Source organism: Stenella coeruleoalba (genome assembly GCF_951394435.1).
Source record: "Stenella coeruleoalba genome assembly, chromosome: 4".
Lineage (NCBI taxonomy): Eukaryota > Metazoa > Chordata > Mammalia > Artiodactyla > Delphinidae > Stenella > Stenella coeruleoalba.
Window position 1 is genome coordinate 140,831,878 of NC_137149.1, and position 23,557 is coordinate 140,855,434.

The following is a 23,557-nucleotide window of genomic DNA, read 5'->3' on the forward strand; positions in this document are numbered from 1 at the left end:
AACCTCTGGTTTGTAAAAGAATTTTTTATAATGGAATACTTTATTTGATATAATAAGCAGCTACATAGATGAGATGAAATAAGTTATCCATCACACACAAGCTATGCAGTCACTGACAAATTGTCTGATTTTTCTATGCCTCAATTTTTACAACCCAAAATGGAAATTGAAAACAACCTATCTTATTGATTTGTCTTAAGAATAAAATGAGAGCATGAAGTTGAGCACTTAGCACTGAGTCTTGCACATAAAAGATACTCAATAACTGTTAAGTTTATAAGTTTGTGAACAAAGTTCTAAAAGTAAATAACTAGTAAATAAATCACTAAACCAGTAAATAAATAAACAAACCAAAATACAAGTAGTAGCCTGAAGACAATCAAAAGAACCACTATGGTTTAACTTCATAAACTATTAAGATCATGAAAATGAATGGTTAATCCTATATTAAAAATACTTTTTTAAGGATATCATAGTGTCTTAAAAGGGAAGTTATCTGTGTGTTTTTTCAGAGATTAATAGCAGCATTGATGCTGATTCAGCAAAAGTCAGAGACTGGCCAAAGCAGTGCCACATCTTCAAGTTAAGGAAAACTGATCATCTTCTAGTGTAATATTTTCAGAAGCATGCTCTTCTAATAGATATATCATCATTTGGATAAATAATCATCAACTATTAACGTATTTTATGAACATTCTCTGGTCACATCAAAATTGGCTAATATTAAAGGTACACTGATTTACCTTACCCAACGCCAATAACAGTTGAAAGTTAACAGAATTATCAATAGTAAATTAATCTTCCAATCCCCACCTGTCTTTTATTATTTAACTCACAGCTTTTTTGTGCTCTATTCCTTGAACCAAGTAAAAGCTGGTGGACCAAACTTACAACATGATGGTAACTGTTTTTCCAGACAAAATCAGAAGTAATAAGTACTGTAGGACAGATGATTTTCGGAGGAAAAAGATGATGTAAAGATCATATTCTTGGGGCTTCCCTGGTGACGCAGTGGTTGAGAGTCCGCCTGCCGATGCAGGGCACACGGGTTCGTGCCCCGGTCTGGAAAGATCCCACATGCCGCGGAGCAGCTGGGCCCGTGAGCCATGGCCGCTGAGCCTGCGCGTCCGGAGCCTGTGCTCCGCAACGGGAGAGGCCACAACAGTGAGAGGCCCACGTACCACAAAAAAAAAAGATCATTATTCTTTTCATTTGTTAAATTTAAACATGAGAAAAAGTCTAATGTGAAGAACCTGCCACTATATATCTTTTACTCTTTTTTTTTCTATTGGATAGTTGAACATACTACTGTTGGGTTGGTGCCTTTCTTACATATTCTGGGTACTTAACCAGTTATATTCCTTGTAAATATTTTCTTCTCTGTGATTTGTCTGTTAACTTATGGTGCCCTATGATGTTCAGATATTCTTAACTTTCATTAAAAATATCAATATTTTCCTCCAAAATTGTCAATTACTTCTTTTAGATTTTTACTTTAAGGGCCTTGTTCAAGTCATCCTTCTCACTCAAATACTAAGTAAAAAAATAAATAATAAAAATACTGTTCTATACTTCTCTAAGCTTCTCCAAGCTCTGTGTGTTTTTTAAAACATTTTGCAATTTCTAGAAAATATAAACATAAGAAATTCTGAGGCCTAAAATATTTTTCTTTCTATAATATATTTAATTAAAATGTATAAAATAAAAATATAAGACAAAAATTTCAACAAATTCATACACTACCAGGAAATGTGGTGATACAAAAGTGACATGGATAGAAAAAAATTATTCATTCCAGGAAGAATATTTAAAGTTCAGTAGTTAAAAAATAAAGAAAGCCATTCACACAAATAAAAAATTAGTGAATGAATACCTGCTATACATATCTATATATAATATGTATTACATTTATTATATTAATACCTGTTGTGTTCGTGTCTGTTTACCTACTTGCCAGAAAATGAGACTACAACAATGGGAATAAATAAACATGATCTCTGTTCTCAGGAGCAGTCTAAGAAAAATATTATCTAAATAATAGCACAAAGAATTGAAAATAACAGCTACCTTGAGTGCTATCAAAGAAAGGTACCTCATGCCATGTGAGATTAAAATAGTATAAAGAAAAGATGTTTGAATTGAGAGATGAAGCTTGGGAAGAAACTCGCTAAAGAAAGCATGAATGAGAGAGCACTCCAGGCAGTATGAGGAACACACACAAATGTCACAGTTACTTCTTATATTCTCTCTTCGTCCTAGTCCACTGAGCTAAGTAAGCAAAAGAACAACCATCATACAGGAATTTGGCCTAGTCTCCTAGGTACTCAAAAGTAAGCCTTGCTCATTTTTCATACATCCAACATCAACACTAGTGTGTGGCACAGAGTGGATGCTCCATAAATATTGAGTGATTTGAAGTAAATTTTCTCAATTCCTGCTATTGCAACATATATGTCCTTTCATTCTGAAAAACTGGACAATAAATACAACAGAGCTTATACCCCAAAATTAGGGCTTTGCAGAAACACTCAAAAATCTATGTATTTATAACACAAAGTTCTAAACAAAACCAAAACAATTTTTATAAAAACACCGTATGCCTAAAAAGACATGTAAAATCTCTAATTATAAAAAGAAATAATACAGGAAATACATAAACTTTTTCCTATTTTATAAAAAAGGTGAAAGTAGGGCTTCCCTGGTGGCGCAGTGGTTGGGAGTCCGCCTGCCGATGCAGGGGACGTGGGTTCGTGCCCTGGTCCGGGAAGATCCCACATGCCGCGGAGCAGCTGGGCCCGTGAGCCATGGCCGCTGAGCCTGCGCGACCGGAGCCTGTGCTCCGCAATGGGAGAGGCCACAACAGTGAGAGGCCCACATACCACCAAAAAAAAAAAAAAAAAGGTGAAAGCAGTTAGGTGAATAGGGTATTCCTCTATTGTATTTTGCATTTGCCTGTATTAGTATACTTTGCGTGCAGCTGTAATTACCTGGTAAAGCTGAATATTATGCTGGGGAGAAATCACACATGAACCAAATTCCACATTTTACTAACGTAATTCCCCTATTCATCAATCCTGTAGGAGCTAATTCACATTACAGAAAAATGCATTACAGCAGAACAGACTGTACTTAATTGTCTGGTGCCAACTAGGCCAACTCAGAGTGCAGCAAAGGAAACTCCCTAGGCGGGTTAGAGTTGTCATGGAAGGTTCATGGAGCCAGGCCTGTAATGACAGCTGAGATTTGCATAAACAGAAAGGATTAAATGCATATGCTGCATATGTGAGAGTGTTCTAAGTTACATGACCTTAACAAAGTGGAAGATCTATGTTTGGATTAGTAAAGTGTGGCGAGTTTACAGAGGGCTTCAAAAGCCAGGCAGAGAAGTTCACATTCATTGAATAATAAAAGAGAAATAAAATGTAGTTTGGGAAGGAGAAAGTGCTATGAGAAAACAACCATTTGGAGGCTGTAAGGAAAATATTTATCGCTCTATGCTATGTAAAGTACAAGATCATCAATAAAACATGACAGCCCACTTGTCAGACCTGTTTGAGTATATACTGAATCACCTTTGCATAAGCTGAATACAAATCCTTTAATGTGCTAGACTGAAAGCATACATGGCCGACACTGTCTAAATGAAGTTGACCTGCAGTGGGCAACCATACTTTCATAATTCAATTTTACATATGAGTCATCCTTAAATTAATAAGCGTAGTAACTTGGCATATTAACCATTGCCGTGAATTATTTTTTGATTGCTCATGAGGGAAATGACATTTAATTGACATGACTGAAAAACACACATTTCTTCTCTGCGGATGTACTTATCATACAGTCATCTATTATACTATGGCTCTTCCACTAGAATTAAAACACTTAGAAGACATAGCCTCTGTCGTTCACTTCACTTTTTGAAGTTCACTTTTTGAAGTTATTCAGTGGCCTAGTATTGTCTCTTGTACAAAGTGCATGCTTAATAAATGATTACAAAACGTATAAGGAACAGAAGAATGACGATCTATGCCTATAAATATGAATAATGCTAAAGTATATCTGGCCAAAGGAAAAAAATGTATGCACAAACTTATCATGTAAACTAGAAAGGGCTTGTTACCATATTATCCGTCACCCTCTGTGATGGTTAAATGGTATGTGAAATTCTGGCTTAGCTATGGTGCCCAAATGTTTGGTCAGACACTAACCTAGATGTTGCTGTGAAAAGTATTTTGTAAACATGATTAATGTCTATAATCATTTGACATTAAGTAAAGCAGATCACCTTCAATAATGTGGGTGGATCTCACTGAATCAGTTGAAGGCCTAAAAGCAAAAACTGAAATTTCCTGGAGATGAAGGAATGCTGCCTCAAACTGTAACACAGAAACCCTGCCTGATTTTCCAGCCTGCTGGCTGGCCCTACAGATTTCAGATTTGCCAGCCACCAGAATCACACAAAGTAATTCCTTAAAATGAATCTTCTTGTAGACAGGTGATATGGATATATACACAGTTGGCTCTGTTTTTCTGAAGAGCACTAACTGATGCACGTGTTCCCCTCACAAAAAAAAAAAAACTAAAAAACACCTGCATTATTAGGAAAAAATTTTATAAGACAAATCCCATTATAGAAAAACACATTGCTATATACATGTGTATGTCTGTACATATACATATTTAACAAAGATTGATCCAAGTTTTGACTTAATGTCAAACAATGTCAAAAAAATTTTAATTCACTGATATTAGTACAAGCACTTAAACCGGTTTTGGTCGGGGGTGTAAATTGCATTACTTTATTATGTTGAAGAAGAAAAGAAGAATGTAATCATAGCAGGCCCCCATCTTTTCATGGCCATAGTCTAAATCAGAGGCAACCATCACTTTTGGTCCCTAAGGAGTCCTAGGTCTGACTGAGAGCTGAGGAGTCCTAGGGCTACGCTTACACAACGCAAACGATCCACATGGTGCCTAAAATTCACCTTTTTCTCCTAACAGTTACATTATAAAACACCTAAACTGTAAGCATACATCATATGTACTCTTGAGACAGTTTTAAGGCAACTTTACTTTTAGATGGATTAAACCATAGTATTTTTTTTTTCGTATTAGTCATCCATTTTATATACATCACTGTATACACGGTCAATCCCAATCACCCAATTCATCACACCACCACACCCAACCCCCGCCACTTTCCCCCATTGGTGTCCATTCGTTTTATCTCTACTTCTGTGTCTCAACTTCTGTGCTGCAAACTGGTTCATCGGTTCCATTTTCTAGGTTCCACATATATGCGTTAATATACGATATTTTTCTCTTTCTGACTTACTTCACTCTGTGTGACAGTCTCTAGATCCATCCACGTCTCTACAACTGACCCAAGTTTGTTCCTTTATATGGCTGAGTAATATTCCATTGTATATATGTACCACATCTTCTTTATCCATTTGTCTGTCGATGGGCATTTAGGTTGCTTCCATATGACCTGGCTATTGTAAATAACGCTGCAATGAACATTGAGGTGCATGTGTCTATTTGAATCATGGTTTTCTCAAGGTATATGCCCAGTAGTGGGATTGATGGGTCATATGGTAGTTCTATTTTTAGTGTTTTAAGGAACCTCCATACTGTTCTCCATAGTAGCTGTATCAATGTACATTCCTTCCAACAGTGCAACAGAGTCCCCTTTTCTCCACACCCTCTCCAGCATTTCTTGTTTGTAGATTTTCTGATGATGCCCATTCTAACTGGTGTGAGGTGATACCTCATTGTAGTTTTGATTTGCATTCCTCCAATAATTAGTGATGTTGAGCAGCTTTTCATGTGCCTCTTGGCCATCTGTATGTCTTCTTTGGAAAAATGTCTATTTAGGTCTTTTGCCCATTTTTGTATCGGGTTGTTTGCTTTTTTAATATTGAGCTACATGAGCTGTTGATATATTTTGGAGATTAATCCTTTGTCCGATGATTCATTTGCAATTTTTTTTTCCCATTCTGAGGGTTGTCTTTTCGTCTTGTTTACTGTTTCCTTTGCTGTGCAAAAGCTTTGAAGTTTCATTGGGTCCCATTTGTTTATTTTTGTTTTTATTTCCATTACTGTAGGAGGTGGATCAAAAAATTTCTTGCTGTGATTTATGTCAAAGAGTGTTCTTCCTATGTTTTCCTCTGAGAGTTTTATAATGCCCAGTCATACATTTAGGTCTCTAATCCATTTTGAGTTTATTTTTGTGTATGGTGTTAGGGAGTATTCTAATTTCATTCTTTTACATGTAGCTGTCCAGTTTTCCCAGCACCACTTATTGAAGAGACTGTCCTTTCTCCATTGTATATCCTTGCCTCCTTTGTCACCAGAAATTAGATGACCACAGGTGCATGGGTTTATTTCTGGGCTTTCTGCCCTGTTCCATTGATCTATCTTTCTGTTTTTGTGCCAGTACCATATTGTCTTCATTACTGTAGCTTTATAGTATAGTCTGAAGTCAGGGAGTCTGATTCCTCCAGCTCTGTTTTTTTCCCTCAAGACTGCTTTGGCTATTCGGGGTGTTTTGTGTCTCCATACAAATTTTAAGATTTTTTTGTTCTAATTCTGTAAAAAGGCCATTGGTAATTTCATATGGATTGCATTAAATATGTAGATTGCTTTGGGTAGCATGGTCATTTTCAAAATATTGATTCTTCCAACTCAAGAACATGGTATATCTCATCATCTGTTGGTATCATGTTTAATTTCTTTCATCAGTGTCTTACAGTTTTCTGCATACAGGTCTTTTGCCTCCTTAAGTAGGTTTATTCCTGGGTATTTTATTCTTTTTGTTGCAATGGTGAATGGGAGGGTTTCCTTAATTTCTCTTTCAGATTTTTCATCATTAGTGTATAGGAATGCAAGAGATTTCTGTGCATTAACTTTGTATCTTGCAACTTTATCAAATTCATTGTTTAGCTCTAATAGTTTTCTGCTGGCATTTTTAGGATTCTCTATGTATAGTATCATGTCATCTGCAAACAGTGACAGCTTTACTTCTTCTTTTCCAACTTGTATTCCTTTTATTTCTTTTTCTCTGATTGCCATGGCTAGGACTTCCAAAACTATGTTGAATAACAGTGGTGAGAGTGGACATCCTTGTCTTGTTCCTGATCTTAGAGGAAATGCTTTCAGTTTTTCACCACTGAGAATGATATTTGCTGTGTGTTTCTCATATATGGCCTTTATTATGTTGAGGGAGGTTCGCTCTATGCCCACTTTCTGGAGAGTTTTTATCATAAAATAAAAATTGTGTGGAATTTTGTAAAAAGCTTTTTCTGCGTCTGTTGAGATGACCAGATGGTTTTTATCCTTCAATTTGTTAATATGGTGTATCACATTGATTGATTTGTGTATACTGAAGAATCCTTGCATCCCTGGGATAAACCCCACTTGATCAGATGTATGATCCTTTTAATGTGCTGTTGGATTCTGTTTGCTAGCATTTTGTTAAGGATTTTTGCATCTAAATTCATCAGTGATATTGGCCTGCCATTTTTGTTTTTGTAGTATCTTTGTCTGGTTTTGGTATCAGGGTGATGGTGGCCTCATAGAATGAGTTTTGGAGTGTTCCTTCCTCTGCAATTTTTTGGAAGAGTTTGAGAAGGATGGGTGTTAATTCTTCTCTAAATGTTTGATGGAATTCACCTGTGAAGGCATCTGGTCCTGCACTTTTGTTTGTTGGAAGATTTTTAAACACAGTTTCAATTTCATCACTTGTGATTGGTCTGTTCATATTTTCTGTTTCTTCCTGGTTCAGTCTTGGAAGGTTACACCTTTCTAAGAATTTGTCCATTTCTTCCAGGTTTTCCATTTTATTGGCACAGAGTGCTTGTAGTAGTCTCTTAGGATGCTTTGTATTTCTGCCGTGTCTGTTGTAACTTCTCTTTTTTCATTTCTAATATTATTGATTTGAGTCCTCTCCCTCTTTTTCTTGGTGAGTCTGGCTAATGGTTTACCAACTTTGTTTATCTTCTCAAAAACCAGCTTTTAGTTTTATTGATCTTTGCTATTGTTTTCTTTGTTTCTATTTCATTTATTTCTGCTCTGATCTTTATGATTTCTTTCCTTCTGCTAACTCTGGGTTTTGTTTGTTCTTCTTTCTCTAATTCCTTTAGGTGTAAGGTTAGATTGTTTATTTGAGATTTTTCTGGCTTCCTGGGGTCAGCTTGTATAGCTATAAACTTTGCTCTTAAAACTGCTTTTGCTGCATCCCATAGGTTTTGGATCGTTTTGTTTTCATTATCATTTGTCTCTGGATATTTTTTCATTTCCTCTTTGATTTCTTCAGTGATCTCTTGGTTATTCAGTAACGTATTGTTTAGCCTCCATGTGTTTGTGTTTCTTTCCCTGTAATTGATTTCTAATCTCATAGCATTGTCGTCAGAAAAGATACTTGATATGATTTCAATTTTCTTAAATGTACTGAGGCTTGATCTGTGACCCAAGATGTGATCTATCCTGGAGAATGTTCTGTGCACACTTGGAAGAAAGTGTAATCTGCTGTTTTTGGATGGAATGTCCTATAAATATCAATTAAATCTATCTGGCCTATTTTGTCATTTAAAGCTTGTGTTTCCTTATTAATTTTGTTTGGATGATCTGTCCATTGGTGTAAGTGAGGTGTTAAAGTCCCCCACTATTGTTGTGTTACTGTCAATTTCCTCTTTTATAGCTGTTAGCAGTTGCCTTATGTATTGAGGTGCTACTATGTTGGGTGCATATATATTTATAATTGTTATATCTTCTTCTCGGATTGATCCCTTGATCATTACGTAGTGTCCTTCCTTGTCTCTTGTAACATTCTTTATTTTAAAGTCTATTTTATCTGATATGAGTATTGCTACTCCAGCTTTCTTCTGATTTCCATTTGCATGGAATATCTTTTTCCATCCCCTCACTTTCAGTCTGTATGTGTCCCTACGTCTGAAGTGGGTCTCTTGTAGACAGCATATATATGGGTCTTGCTTTTGTATCCATTCAGCGATCCTGTGTCTTTTGGTTGGAGCATTTAATCCACTCACATTTAAGGTAATTATCAATATGTATGCTCCTATGACCATTTTCTTAATTGTCTTGGGTTTGTTTTTGTAGGTCCTTTTCTTCTCTGTGTTTCCCACTTAGAGAAGTTCCTTTATCATTTGTTGCAGAACTGGTTTTGTGGTGCTGAATTCTCTTAGCTTTTGCTTGTCTATAAAGCGTTTGATTTCTCCATCGAATCTGAACGAGATCCTTGCCGGGTAGAGTAATCTTGGTTGTAGGTTCTTCCCTTTCATCACTTTAAGTATATCATGCCACTCCCTTCTGGCTTGTAATTTCTGCTGAGAATTCAGCTGTTAGCCTTATGGGAGTTCCTTTCCATGTTATTTGTCATTTTTCCCTTGCTGCTTTCAATAATTTTTCTTTGTCTTTAATTTTTGCCAATTTGATTACTATGTGTCTCGGTGTGTTTCTTCTTGGGTTTATCCTGTATGGGACTCTCTGTGCTTCCTGGATTTGGGTGGCTATTTCCTTTCCCATGTTAGGGAAGTTTTAGACTATAATGTCTTCAAATATTTTCTTGGGTCCTTTCTCTCTCTCTCCTCCTTCTGGAACCCCTATAATGCGAATGTTGTTGTGTTTAATGTTGTCCCAGAGGTCTCTTAGGCTGTCTTCATTTCTTTTCATTCTTTTTTCTTTATTCTGTTCCACAGCACTGAATTCCACCATTCTCTCTTCCAGGTCACTTATCCATTCTTCTGCCTCAGTTATTCTGCTATTGACTCCTTCTAGTTTAGTTTTCATTTCAGTTACTGTATTGTTCATCTCTGTTTGTTTGTTCTTTAATTCTTCTAGGTCTTTCTTAAACATTTCTTTCATCTTCTCGATCTTTGCCTCCGTTCTCTTTCCGAGGTCCTGGATCATCTTCACTATCATTACTCTGAATTCTTTTTCTGGAAGACTGCCTATCTCCATTTCATTTAGTTGTTTCTCTGGGGTTTTACCTTGTTCCTTCATCTGGTACATAGCCTTATGCCTTTTCATCTTGTCTATCTTTCTGTGAATGTGGTTTTTGTTCCACAGGCTGCAAGGTTGTACTTCTTCTTACTTCTGCTGTCTGCCCTCTGGTTTGGATCCTGGTTCTTCATTTAATAGATTTCTATATTGGTCAAGTTACTTAACTTCTCTGTGCTTCAGTTTCTTGACCTGGTCCGATATGCTGAAGAACAGCAGGATCTGGCACTCTTGTCCATAAGCACTTTTCAGCGAGCGCTGAAGGTAAATAATAATAGTGAGTAGGCAAATAGCTGCAACCGAACCATAGTTTTTATAGGAGTGTTTCATCTCTAGTATTATTAGAAAATGACTAGCAATTGGGAGATTGGGATTGACATATATACACTAATATGTATAAAATGGATAACTTATAAGAACCTGCTGTATAAAAAAAATAAAATTTAAAAATTTTAAAAAAAGAAAATGACTAGCAATTTTTAATCTCTAAAATTAATGATGATATTATTTGGCATAATTTTAAATACTTAGTAAAAAAAAGTATTAGTTTTCCAAACTGAGTTTAGTTAAGATGGTTTTAGAAAACTTTTGCTTTATTCATTTTTTAGCACTTTTTAAAATTCCTTCTTCTACATCTAAGTTATTCTGACTCCATATTTTTCTCTGAGTTATATAACTAGCTTTGCCAAGGGGTAAAAATCACTAAAATATATAGCTTTTCTTTTTATGTTTCATAATTGAAACATTCCTGCTGGCAATAGGTACAAGAAAAAAATCAAAACAGGAAAGAGAAACAGCATGATGTACAGGATAGATAGTAGTTATACTTCAAAAATGTGAAAAGCAGAATTATAAAGTGAAAATATCCCCCAGGAAAAGGCCCCACAACCATTTTCTATGGTTCATGCACTTGAAATACAGGGAATTTCTGACCAAAAGGAAAACTGTGGTACCTAAACTATTCTTGCACTGTCCCAATAAGGGAAGATATAGTCAGGTACACAATTTACCTACATCATGTAAAAGTGATCAGTAAGTCAATATCACACCAATGACAGGATGACTTCCATGTAAACAAAAGTTTTTCTATGATGACATTATCACTTATTGCCACACTGAACATTCAGAGCAATGAAATGTGTGATCACAAGTTCCAGAAGCCTTAGAAAATGAATATGGAGTGAATGTTCAGGATGCTTGTTTGAGGACATGACAAACCAGACAGTCCCTTGGCCCCCAATCTCCATATCAGCCTATGCTACTTTCTTTAAACCTTGCTGTCCCCTAACGCCCATGGTATGTATGCCATAGTTCCTCCATTCCTTTCATTTTTTCAAGACTTTTGGCCATTTTAGGTTACTTGGTTCCAAGTTAAGAACACATTTTCAGTCCATGAAAAAGCCATGAAGGGCAGTATTCAAAGTGAGCCTAGATGTGGTTAGCACTGGGAACAGTTCACACAAGATGTACAATATTCAAGTCACTCTTAAGCAGTATTCATTCATTTATCAATTACTGAGCATCTTCACATCACAGAGTTAGATGAGCTGTTTGAAAAAGAGAATAAAGCACAGAACACCTGCCCTCATTAAGTTCACAATCCAGTGGGCATGAAGCACAAACAAGCAGTGAATTATGATACTTTAAAGGGAGATTTGATAATGATATATACACAGGCTGTTACTGACACTCAGAATAGGCTTCTTACATAGGGTTGAGGTAAGCATCCTTGAATTTTACATTTGAATTGAGCCTTGAAGGACCCACTGGAATAAACCAAATGATGGAAGGTTAGTCATTCCAAGTGAATGATGCAGCATCTGCAATGTCAGGCTCTATGATCAGCAGAAACAAAAACAACAAAGTATTTTGCACAGTTTTGCAAGAGAGGATTTTGGCAAGAGTCTAGTACCCTGGATAGCTCCCTGGCCTCAAAGGTGACTGGAGAGACTGAGGTCTAGCAGATTGGAAGGGGGGCTGGAGGATCTCCAGAACTTCAAATTCACCAATCTATCCTATATTCAAATTAAAACTCTTTGGCTTTTAAGATACATCATCGAATCATTTCCTGCGTTAGACTTCTGGGGCTACATTTTGTGTGTCATCATCCAGTGAACCTGATGCTCCTCAGAAATATCCCGGGAGGCAACTCCTTCCTACTCTTCACTAGATAGTTAATGCTATACTGTCTTTATCCCTTCAGTGTTTTGAGCAGCACTTGGACCTGGCACCGTCACGATTTCCCCCTGGAATGCTTCATATTATACTCTCCCTCTGATCAACTTAGACCCTCCCACTGCAGGGCCCTTGATTCTTTCAAAAGGTTGACTGGTGTTGTTGAAGAAGATATCTCCCAATACCACCATATTTACCTCTTGAGGTACACTGCAGGAACTATCCCTCAAAGTTAATTTTAACCATAATGTTGCTATAAGTTTATACGTTTGCTGTGTACAAATCTGTAATGATTTTTTGATGGCCCTGTTTAGTAATCTATACTTTATGTTTAAAATTACTGCTATAAGAGGTACGCTCTAACTTTTAAGTAACTCACTTATTAGTGAATACGTTTAGTTTTCTTGGGTCTGTTTGCACATGAATATAGTATTAAAAATTGAAAACAAAGTCAAATAACTATTCTTGAGCTATCTGCCCAGTAGGTAACATTCCTTTGAAAGTTTAGGAATCCTGGTGTACAGACCCATTGGTTTTGTTATCAATAAGATATTTTGAAACTTTACCTGAAGTAAGTTACTCTTGGTCTGCATTTCTAATACTGAATTTGAGTTTTATTTAGAGGTATGGTTTAGAGGTATGTTTTTCCTTTTCTTAACCTTCTCATCTGATGTCTTTTCCCTTTCAAGCTTTTCCTGGATGTCCTAAAGAATACTGTATCTTAGAAAAGAGTACTCACGAAACACATTTCATATATTCTGGCTTAAGGACTTAATGTTCTGGTAATCTGTCTACCTATAAATAACAAAAAACAATCAAACAAACATACTTGAGGAAGAATTGCCTAGAATGTCAAAGCCTACATCTGCATTTATTTCTGTCATGTTTTTACACTTGTTTTGATTTTATTTGTAATCCTTACATAGGTTTGTGATATATCATTTGCTGCTACTGCCAAAACCAAACAAAAAGCCAAATATACAACAATAACAACTCACTAACAGAATCACAGTATTTAACTTTGCAGGAAAGAGTTCATTGCAGTGAACAGGTACATAAGAAATATGACATGCCAGTCTGAATTTGGTTGATGAGGAAGGTGTATCACTAAGACTCCCAGAAAAGTTGAACTAAGGTAGTATACCTGGATTAACAAACACGTCCTGAACAAAGGAATACCTCTAGGTTTCATTAACAAATGGGGAAAATCAGAGAAGGCATCACACAGTCTGAAGTATGTTTCTTCAGCTGTTTGACTTTCCAAACATGTCATATTCAAATAAGGTTACACAAGAGAATGGAGAAGAGCCAGATCATCTTGAAATAAACAAGTGACTTAGAATAAGAGAACAGGCAAACACTAAAGAATCCAACCAGACATGGAATAATCTGTATTCCGTTCACGTGGATTAAGCTGTTAAGGAGCCACAGGAACCATAGGAGGTACACTCTTCTTGAAACAGACTGACTTATTCATAATAAGCATTTACAAAATGTCTGCTGTCAATGATGATGAATGAGGTAGCTCTATAGTGGGACACAGCCAGATAAGGGAAGATAACATGTAGCAAAATGAGGCAGTCTGGTGATGGTCAGAACCTGGAACTAGACTTGCCCTGTAGTCTGAAAAGCACTTTACAACCCCAGCGGAAAGTACTTCCAGAAAGTCCAACCAACCTGTGTATCTGGGGGTGGGGCAATATGCCGTAAGTGTCTGGCATCATGGAGGGCCAAGAGTGGGCCCTGGAAATGAAGCACACCTCTAAGAGCTGGAAATGACAGCCAGGAAAGTAATTACTAGGGCAGCCGGGGGGGAATCTGCTGGCAGATGAAAAGGGCGCAGGAAGTGCGGTGGTTTAGAAGCATGATCCAAGTCCTTAAAGAAATAAAGAAGGCTCTGTCAGAAGAAAAGAAAGGCCTTGCTCAAATGCTATGAGAAATGGTGATATCGAGTAAGTTATCAAGAGGCAGGAGAAAACATTAGGTGAGAAATCAGTTTCGGTTATTAGAGGCATTACTGTAAACACATTATAACATTAGAGCTGGACAGCAAGGGTGGCTTGATGTTAAGTCCCAACGTGTTGGGCGAGAAGTCAGTCAATCTTCCTCTACACAGAAGGATTGGTCCTAAATCAGGGGCATGGCTAAGGTTCCAGTTAATGATTAAACGATTCCAGCAACAGAGAACAGGTTCTGACAAAATCTACAAAACCTCTCACCTAAGAGACACACTCAGTGAAACACCAATTTTTTTCCTTTTGATATTAGGCATCTACTTTTATTCATGTTATTGACTGATTTAAACACATTATGAACTATATAACTTTGTCCGTTAGTCTAGCAGAGGGCTTCAGAATAACCAAATTTAACTGTCCATGGACTTCTACAGAATTAGAATACTTAAATATTTTTAAATATGCCCTTTGCTTCAAACATTTGAACATTGACTAAACCCACATTTAAATAAATAAGTTGAAGATTAAAAGCCAAAAGAAACTAAACTGATGTGATCATGTAATTTTTTTTTTCTCATGGGAGACAGTTGAATTAACAGACTGCACCTAAGGTCAACTTTGCTTGAGCAAGGTTCTCAAAGCTTTGTGTGATCTTTTCCAGAAGATAAGCTGCATATCTCCAAATATGAAGAATATCTAATACCTTAATATTCTCTGCATAAAGGCACTCATTCTTTTTTTGTGGGGGGGGGGCGCGGTACGCGGGCCTCTCACTGTTGTGGCCTCTCCCGTTGCGGAGCACAGGCTCCGGACACGCAGGCTCAGCGGCCATGGCTCATGGGCCCAGCCGCTCCGCGGCATGTGGGATCTTCCCGGACCGGGGCACGAACCCGTGTCCCCTGCATCGGCAGGGGGACTCTCAACCACTGCGCCACCAGGGAAGCCCAGCACTCATTCTTAAAATTATACTTGGTTACATCTTAAATTTCCACTAATAAGTTGGGAGATTCTGACCAGCTGGGGTAAAAGAATTGTGATTGAGTGGCACTGAGGGTAAAAAATATCAGTACTGAAAAGAACAATAAGAAGACGGGAGCATCACTCTTACAAGTCCTCCATCACCTCTTCCAATCACCCAAAAAGCAACAACAGCACTGCGGAAGATAGTGGCAACACGGTGAATACTGCACAGATATTGCTGGGCCCTGAGTCAAATCAGGAATAAGAAGAAAATACACTCCTTCACGTTTTCTGTCCACTGGTTTCATAATTTCTTCATCATTGTAAAAAAAAAAAAAAATCAATGTTTGGTGTCGGTAGCTTTGGCAGAGCACAGAACAGAGTGTCAGTTTCCTCAACTCTAAAATACACACAAAACTTTATAATGTTAAGAGAATTGCATGGCATAACATATATAAAGTGCTTAACATGGAAGACATGTTCAGCACATTACAGCCATTGCTGCTGTTGTTAATAAACATCTCATAATTTGCAAAATATAAAGGAAAACAACGCCCGTGTTTACATATATTCTAGGACTCCCTTTATTTTAAAATACTTTTTAAAGTGTCAGTCTTTGGAAAAACATAAAATACCCTTAGAACGAAGGCAGACAGTTATTCAACCGATATTTATTTATGTGCTGGCCACCGTTAAATCCTGATGATTCTGAACCAATCACACAAATACACATAAAATTAAACTGCAATGAGTACCACAAGGTAGAAGAACATGGAACTAAAACAATATATAATAGGGCAACTAATGTAGCAAAGGAGGCCAAGGAAGGTTTCCTTAGAGAAGGGATGATTGAGCTCATATCTGAAAGGCAGGGGTTGGGGGAGTGGAGGGGGGAGGGAGGATGAAGTGAGGGACAAGGATACTAAGAGAGACACAGGATTTGAACACATTATCTTTAATCTTGAAGGATGTACAGATGTGGTCTAAAATTTATTTTAGTAGTAAGAACATCTGAGAGAACATTCCACACTGGTGAAGCTATTGTTGAGCAGCTAAAATAACTGTAGTCTTACCCAGAGAAGATGATTATAAATGCCAAGACGAAAAATATCACATGAGTCAACAAAACTAAACAAAAAATGGTCAACCTTTGTACACTGTGCATATTTTTTGCCTTATAAATGACTACCAATAAGGTCAGTCTGAGGTCATTACTGTCCAGTTAAATTCCACACTTATGTATTGCTTCCCCAATCAACAACAAACACGTGCACAGGAATTAGAAAGTCGTTTTTGTTTTTGTTTTTAATTAAGATGTAATTCTTCTGATGGAGAATGTAATATTTTCTAGGTCTAAATAGTTAAAGCTTAGTTATCTCTACCAGTTGAGGAAAGTATTTAGATACAAAATAGGTAGAAAACACAGTCTTCAAGTTTCACTATAAGATATTCGAGGTCAGTGGTTCTCAAACTTTAGAGTGTGTGAGAATCATGTCGGGGACCCCAGCGCAGAGTTTCTGGTTCAATCATCCAGTGGAATTGCATTTTAACGAGTTCACTGGTGCTACCGCTCACGGAACCGCATTTTGAGAACTACTGCCCTAGGTTAAGAATTTGCCATTAGGTAACAAAAATGTTTCCTTATAAATGACGTTTAGATTTTATTTAAGATCAGAACACAGTTACAGTGTTCAAATATTTTAATAAGTTTAATTAAAATTTCAAAATTGTTAGTACAGTGTAAATAACACAAAACAAAAAAGTACATTTTAAGTTAATCTAAATATAGGGCCAGGAATTTGGCCAAACAACAAACTTTATCTGTCAAAGACCTAAGCAGAAATGATTTTTTTTTATTGTAATACCACAGATCCTAGTAAACATTTTCAACCACCACTTTTTTTTTTTTTTGCCATTTTGTTTAGCCCACATATGAAAACAGCTTAAAATGAAATACAGTCATTTTAAGGTGAGAACTGATAGCAATATGCTGGTACTGTATCAACTGCAGCTTAGATTGGTCAGCTTTACAGTTTTATAGTTAGTTTAAGCTATACATTGAAGTATGTTTCTTTCGTTAGTGTCTTTTATCAATCTCATCTTTTCTCACTGCTTCTCCCACCGCAGACTTCATGTTTTATTGTTAACTGACACTCTCGCATAGTGAAGATAATATTGCTGATAGAAGCATACGTCCTCAATATAAAGCAAATAGATTTTGTCACTATCCAGTAAGGAAATCACACAGAAGCTGTCAGTCATATAGTAGGAGAGATTATCAAAGTGATACACCTGTGACATATAGTCCAAAACCAAACTCAAAAGAGACCAATTAACAGATACACTGGTCTGTACTTTGACTACATTGGAAATCATCCCATTCCTGCATGAATATGAAATAGGTGATTTAATAGGATTTTCACTTCTGTAATAACTCCTATCTATTCACTGTTGACAAAATATATATGCAAATCTTTTAATTCAACTAATCTGAAAGTAATTCTACTCTGTTATTTATTGAAAGTGATATCTAATATTTGTACTATTTCCTTATTGTCACCATAACATACTTCTCAGGTGTCATATTGAATAGACAGGCTCAATGTCAATTCAGATCTTTCCCCTTGTGGTCTTAAAATGGGGAAATGCATTTTAAACAGTTTTGTGTTTACTTTTATATATATATATATATATATATATATAAACAAATATATATACAAAAAGCAAATAACTAAGTTCAAAATGCTCAGAGACAGAGCATGCTCTTATTAGTAATACAATCTATTTACTAGAAGACAATTAAAACATCTTTAAAACTGTCACTACAATTCTAAAATTGTTCCCCATAGGCCCTATATCATAGCTATATATTCATGGAAAATAATGTAAAGATAGATTAACTATTATGCAGATGCATTCTAATAACTTTAAAATAAAAATATTATAGAAAGTATATTAATGAGTTACACATTTTATATGAATAAAATATTAAGCATTCAATGACTGCTCACTATGAATACAGTCGTTCTTTTACATACCTCATACTCTTTCCTTTAGAGCAAATCTAAGGAGAATTGGCTAAGGATGTAACTCAAACACCTCACTTCATGTACATGCCACCTTGTTATTAATACGAAATGCAATACTTTAGTGTGATGTGGTATATTTAAATATTTAGAGTAATTATTCTTTATAAATGCATATAAAGCACATTTTTCATTAAAAGGCAAGATAAAATCAAAAATTTGTCTTCTTAGGTACAGAAATATTGACAATTCCAAGAATGCAGCATACAGAATGTTGTTCATCAAAAAAAGACTCACCTGCACTTTGCACAACAAATTCAACCACTTTGCAATATCAAAATCTATTTCAAAACAAACTTATCTGTCTTAAATCTTATGTTCTTTTCTACAATTCCAGGAGACTTACATCTTATACCTTATATTCTCATCCACAAGCCACTAATCCTATTTATCCTTTAAGATCAAAACGAAGCAAGTCTTACCTACGCCGGAAGTCTTTTCAGACAAAATCCAGTATGAAATGTTATTGTCATGCTCTGAACTCCTGCAGTCTTCATTAGACATGCAACCTCTTATTGTCAAGGTTTGCTAACTTTGTTCAACCATGCGCATCAGATTTGCCCCAACTGGAGAGTAAGCTCCTGAAGGGCAGGAAGCAAGGAAGTCCTATGTACCTAGATAGTATCTTGCACATGACAGGCCCTTTATTATGAACACTATGTGATAAAATGCAATAAGGAGTTCAATATCTATAAAATGTAATATTTTTTCATTTTCTACTTCACAAGTTTGATATAAATTAACATTCTACAGTAAAAAATTCATTATTAAAATAATAAACAGTTGCTGATTCTCTAATGGTGTCAAAGAAGTATTCATAAATGTAACTTTTAATGACTGCAATAATATAATTCATCAAGCACATTTTAAAATTCCCCATTACTTCTACATTCCAGTGATTCAGGAAAGTGAAGGTGACAGCCCTCAGAGTGCGGCGCTCAGTTCAAGTTTTAATGTGATATATAAAAACTGCACATGCTCCAATGCTAAAAATGTATTTTAAACCAACATGAATCTAACCAAATCAAAATAACAAATCCTTAACACTGCTCTGTCTTCCAAATAAACAGGACTGTTAAAGGAAAGCTACTTTTGCACTGGAAAAAAACAACAGTTGGCATGTTTTGATCAAAATAAGGAGCTCCGTAATTAATACCAAATGAAGACAAATCACTCTGACAATAAGTTGGTCAGTCTACTTCTCTTTCTTCTCCGTGAAATTACTGAACCGGCGGTTGCAATATGGAATTTCAATGCTTTAAAAACACTGTACTTGGCAGGTGCTTAAAGACATCCCAATTTAAAATAATAAGGACACTGTCCTACTATCTCCGTCACAACCCCGTCATCGGTTCCATGAAAACACAGGTTGCTACTTCTAAGAACAAACATAAAGTTGCTAAAGCATAGTTGGCAGACACTGTCCTAAGGCATTTCCAAGCTTCAAGTCATGTCTTTGGAATTTTTGCCTGTCATAAAGCAAAAAGAAACCGAAACAAATTAATTATGTTGTAGACTAGATTAATAGTATTTTAGGTCTTTTCTTAATAGCTAGTTGTAATTCTCATCAGTAATAATCGATATAAACTCACTAGGTGTCTGCTTCTCTTTCTTCCCCAAGGCTTTCAATGAAACCATCTTTATGGTAAAATGTGTGCGCATTATTTTTAATAGCCTTTCTTAGGGTAGAAATGGAGGATATGAGTTACATATCACTGGGAAGGTATCCAACTGTAAAGATATTAGAAATGAAAGCTGTTGAAACCAAGTAGGTACTTTCTACCTGTAGGTGTTGTTATTGGTGGCCTGAAGAGGTAGGAGGAGTGTAGAATAAGTACATACAAACATTAAAGGGCAAGAGATAGGTAACTTCTAAGAAGCATTTTTTTTCTACCTGTAAAATGACAAGTGATTTTCTGACTTCCTTCACCTCATATTCAATGCCCCACGATGGGGAGGGGAAATGGAAACCAGAATTGCTTCTAATTCTGAGAAAGAAAAGGGGAGACATGGGAGAGAGGAAGAGAGAGAGAGAGAAAGGTGGAGAGAGGGCGAGAGAGAAGCTCAGGAACCACGGAAGGAAACCCGCAGAAATTTCACAACTCTGCCATAAATAGCCTTTCTTCTCACTCTGGATACCTCGTCCTCTACATCAGCAAGGCTCAGCCTCCACGCGCAGGGCAACACCATTCACAAATCCCTCCGTCACCCCATCTCGCACACCTGCCCCTGATAGCACTGCTTGTACGAGTCCTGGGACACATGCCAAAAGGTGGCGGGAGGCGGAGCAAGGGGACACCTGCGGTTTCAGATCGGGACTGATTTCCTTTCCCGGGGAACCAACGCTTTGATTAGTCAGGAGCGCGAACGCACACACACACTCACAGACACCCCTCCCTGGAGCCCTTGACACGCCACCACAAAGCAATTTGTTCACGCTAAGTCGCTGCTGTTCCTGCCGCCGCTGGGGAGCGTCTGACCCCCAACCCAGGAAGCCAGCGCCGGAGAACGAGCGGGTGGAGGAGAGAGGACGTCCAGGCTCGGGCACTGCGGCTCCCCGCCCCCTCCTTCCTCTTCCCCCTCCCACGTCCCCGCCCCCGCCCGGGCGCCCGCAGCCCCCGGCGTCAGCGCTGCCCGGCCGCCCCTACCTGCGGGAAGCGAGCGGCGAGGGAGGGGAGCGGCCACCAGCCTGCGCCAACTCTTGCCTTCTCGGCCGGCCGCGCTCCGCATCGCCCCGGAGTGGCGGCCGCGGCCGCGGGGAGCCGAGCGCTCAAGAGCGCGGAGGAAAAGGCCACGCAGCACGCGGGGAGTCGCGCGCCGGCGGAGAAGCGAGCCCGTCCGCCTCCCTCCCTCCCCGCCCGCGAGGCCAGGTCTCCGCGCCGCGCACGCCGGGCCCACGGCCGGCGCCCCTGGCCTGCGCGCGGGCTGCTCCGGGGCGGCCCGGTCACAGCTCGGCCAGCCGCCGGGCGGTCCTCCCGCGTCCGCCTGAGGCCAGCGCCAGTGTCGCGGCGACGCGAAGCGCGACCCTCCGGGCGCGGGGGCACCGGGGGCGTTACTACCTGGAGGGCTCCGCGGCGCTTGTTAGGCTTCTCCCGGGCACGCGGGGATTTCTGTCTTCGGAGCACGGGGGTTGTCCTTCCTGGCCCCCCTCCTCTGCCCTCCCTCCCTGCCTTGGCCGTTGGGCTCCTTCTCTCCACTCCCAGTTGAACAGAGTCGAGCTGCGTTATTTAATAATCCTCCTGCTGCTCTGCCTGAGCCACCGCTTCCCAGGCAGTCATGTTGTGGAGAGAGGGAGAGAGCGAGAGGCGGATTGGCAGTCGGTCGGCGACTGTTCGTGGTGAGAGAGGGAAGAGCGGAGCAAGAGGAGGGCAGGGGAGGGACGTGGGGAGGCGCTTCCAAGTGTGTGAGTGCGCGGAGTGCGACTGAGTGGGGGACAACAGAGCCACCTCCCGGCTAGGCCGCGCTCCCTGACTGTAAGGAGGGCGGCGGCGAGCGCAGCTTTTATAGGAGCGGAGCGGGGGAGGAGTTAAACTGGGGCGGAGGGAGGGGTTAAACTGGGGCGGGGCGTGGATGGCTCCGAGGACGGCGCTAGGCCAACTGAGGCCGCGGGTTGCCACGCACGCATACTCTTGCTTTTAACGCGCGCACACCCACTGCTGGCCCGTTGCTGAGTTTTCATTTTAGGGGAAGCCGCATCCTGTCGTGCTGACTTGGCTTTGCACTCAGCCCATCCTCATGAGTGCGTCGAGTCCAAGTGCATTGGCAGGTCAAAAGTGTTAGAGGGAGAATCTGAAGCTCTGCGAAGGGGCCCCGGTAATGCTGAAAATGCACTGTATCTTTTCTCTCCAAACCACCGATGCTATTTTCTTTCTCTTCCACCTCTCAGGGAGAAAACTGTGAGGCGTCCTCCTCTTTTCCTTCTCACCCAGGCTATTCACATCCTGACACATCTCTTACCTCAAAGGCAAGAAACCTGGCTTCCTTTCTCTTAACAGATGACACCTCCCAACAAATATTTACAGCACTCAGTTCTTCTGTAGGATAATGGAAGCATTGGGACTGTGGCCTGGAGTGGAACTTGTGTTCCTGCACATAAGGTCCTCAACAACACAGGGATTACAAACAGAACCAGTTACCATTTTGACATCATTTGACTGATGGCCCTCTAGAGATATTTTGCCAGTTTAGTGGTGGAGAAGACTTCTGATGCACGGTGCTGTTGCTTACCTAGTTTATTTTCCCTTGGTCCTTCCTCCTATTGCACTGCCTCATTTCCGTTTAGATTTGCCCTGGGTCCTGAACTCTCCCATTCATCCCCTTCTTTATCTCTACTCCTGTATATTTATGTCTTTAGCAGGCAATAAAGCAGATGGAGTGCATTTAACTCTGTGTGTGTGTGTTGGAAACATTTTTTAACCAATTTTGGTGGCTTGTAGGACCATTTCTAGATAGAAAATACATCCCCAGTGCTAAGTTTGGGCACCTGACATTACCTCCCTTACCCTCTAACTAGCCTCCTGCCCAGATTGTAGGGTCTTTGTGATCTGATGCACTACTGTATTGGCAAACAGCTTCCAGGAATCAAGCAATCTATGCTTCTTTCACGTTTGTGTGTGTGTGTGTGTGTATGTGTGTGTGCGTTCTAAATAATCTGGTCATAGTCTGACTTCTGAAATGTAAATATATTGAGTGTAAAGGCAAGGTGTACTTTTTGAATGAGTATTAGGGGTCGATGTGGATTTTGGTATGGGGACAACCCTGCTTTGGGGTGACAACTGTGGAAAACTTTTTTTTCATAAACGTGACAAAAGGAAATTAAGAACATCTAGGAGGCTAGGGCTGACAACTCAGTTATTGTATCTTCTCTCTTTATTAGTAGCTATATCCACTGCTATGTCCTCAGGTTTTTGGTGTATGTCAGCTCGTAATATGTTCTCCATATATTTTACCTTTACCGTCAATTTTCTTTTGCCCTAATTCTTCCATGTCTCATACAAAGAGTTTAGAGTCCATTAAAAGTGGCTTAAGTATATAATCAAAAAAGGGCAGCAAAGTTGGGACCAGTGGACAAATATATCAATAACATAAAAATACAGGACATGATAGCTCCCTTGATCAAGCATTGTTAAATGGATATACTAACAAAGGATGTTGAGATTCAATGTGTGTAGGCCCTGTGAAAAAGCTATTACCATTTCTTCAATTTTGTAGATCAGGAAAGTCAGGTTTGGGGAGGATAGGTAGTTAACATTAGGTCTCGTACAAATTAAGTGGTGCAGGGCTTCCCTGGTGGCGCAGTGGTTGGGAGTCCGCCTGCCGATGCAGGGGACGTGGGTTCGCGCCCCGGTCCGGGAGGATCCC

At 38.9% G+C, this 23,557-nt stretch overlaps 1 protein-coding gene across 8 annotated transcripts in view; it reads right to left on the bottom strand.

The window, feature by feature from the left end:
- CCSER1 (coiled-coil serine rich protein 1) overlaps positions 1–21,652 on the bottom strand; it is a 1,247,878-nt gene extending 1,226,226 nt beyond the window's left edge. For all 8 annotated transcript variants that reach the window (XR_013828080.1, XM_079919695.1, XM_079919694.1 and 5 more), the window contains exon 1: positions 21,256–21,652. The gene's annotated coding sequence lies outside the window, so the exon portion shown is untranslated. The remainder of the gene's footprint in view (positions 1–21,255) is intronic.
- Between the last annotated feature and the right edge of the window lie 1,905 nt (positions 21,653–23,557).